This window comes from Choloepus didactylus (genome assembly GCF_015220235.1).
Source record: "Choloepus didactylus isolate mChoDid1 chromosome 25 unlocalized genomic scaffold, mChoDid1.pri SUPER_25_unloc2, whole genome shotgun sequence".
NCBI lineage: Eukaryota > Metazoa > Chordata > Mammalia > Pilosa > Megalonychidae > Choloepus > Choloepus didactylus.
Window position 1 is genome coordinate 2,452,169 of NW_023637607.1, and position 2,009 is coordinate 2,454,177.

Genomic DNA, 2,009 nt, shown 5'->3' on the forward strand with positions numbered 1-2,009 from the left:
TATATTTCCCTACATTTTCTTCTAAAAGTCTTATTAGCTCTAATGTTTAGGTCTTTGATCCATATCAAATAAATTTTTTGTGTAAAGTATGAGATAAGGATCCTCCTTCATTTTTTTGGATATGGATGTCTAGTTCTCCAAACATCATTTATGGAAGAGGCTGCTCTGACCCAGTTGCCTGGGTTTGACTGCCTTATCAAAGTTCAATTGTCCATAGATGAGAGGGTATATTTCTGAACACTCAAATTTATTCCATTGCTCCATTTATCTACCTTTTTGTCAGTACCATGCTGTTTTAAGCACTGTAGCCTTGTAGTATGCTTTAGAGTCAGAAAGTGTGAGATCTCCAACTTCATTTCTCTTTCTCAAGATATGTTTTGCTATTTGGGACATGCTGCCCTTCCAAATAAATTTGGTTATTGGTTTTTCTATTTCTGCAAAGTAACTTGGGATTTCAATTGGTATTGCATTGAATCTATAAATCAGTTCATGTAGAATTAACGTCTTAACTATATTTAGTCTTCCAATCCATGAACACCATATGTTCTTCCACTGTTTTATGTCCTGTTTGATTCCTTTAAGCAGTTTCTTATAGTTTTCTCTGTATAGGTCTTTTGTGGTTTTGGTTATGTTTATTCATAAATATTTGATTCTTTTGGTTTCTATCATAAATGGATTTTTTTTCTAGATTTCCTCCTCCTATTGCTCATTACTTGTGTATAGGGACACTACTTATGTATAGGTCTTTTGTGACCTTCATTATGTTTATTTCTAAATATTTGATTCTTTTGGTTTCTATCATACATGGAATTTTTTTCTAGATTTCCTCCTCCTATTGCTCATTACTTGTGTATAGGGACACTACTGATTTTTGCTTGTTGATCTTGTAGCCTGCCACTTTGCTGTATTCATTGAGATTTTATATTGTAGTCTACAGGCAATCTGTTAGAATAAAAATGTAAAGAATTCATACACCTTTTTAGGTGTAGCAGGAAAGCCTGACACAGAAGTAAAAATAATGTTACATCTGATAATGACCAGAAGAAATAATCTACAGAAAGCTTATTTCCCTGGTAGAGATGTGGCCTGGGCAAGTGGTCAAAAGGAAGCACAATGTGCTTTTAACTTTGTATGAAAATAAAGTTCAGTTCTATGATGTCAAACACAAATCTCTTTTGCCATATAAATCCTCTGCTTCAAATTAGTGACCAAATGCTTTACTAAAACTCTGCTTCTGGCCTCTGTTTTGTGATCTTGCCAACCAAGACTTCTTTATCCAGCAAAGTTGCCCTTCAAAAATAAGGGAGATGAAAACAGTGACATGAATAGATATCTGCATGCCAATGTTCATAGCAGTAATATTCACAATTGCCAAGAGATGGAAACAACCCAAATGTCCCACAACAGATAAGTGGATAAACAAAATGTGGTATATACACATGATGGAATACTACACAGCAGTAAGAAGGAATGATGTCATGAAACATATGACAACATGGATGAACCTTGAAGACATAATGCCGAGTGATATAAGCCAGACACAAAAAGAGAAATACTATATGTTACCACTAATATGAACACTGAAAAATGTAAAATAAATGGTGTAGAATGTAGAATGTAGGGGATCTAGTGATAAACAGTAAATTGTGAAGGGGAATCGCTAATGTAGTGACAGATAAGTTATCATTGGTAAACTTAATATCCTAGGAATGCTCAGAAGTGACTATTGTTTGTTAATTTCTGGGAGGAATGGTAGGAACAAGTTCAAAGAAATATAGTTATTTTAGGTTACTTGTTTTTCTTATTCCTTTGTTGGGTTATAGTCTAAATATTCTTTTGCAGTAGAGTTGGAATACATTGTAGTAATATAGTTATTATAGGTTATTAGTTTTTTCTTATTTCTTTATTTTGTTTTTGTTTGAAATGTTTTTATTTCCTGTTTTTTTTTTAATTTTCTGATAAAGTTAATTGAAAAAACATACAATAAAAAAAATATTCAGATATCCCCT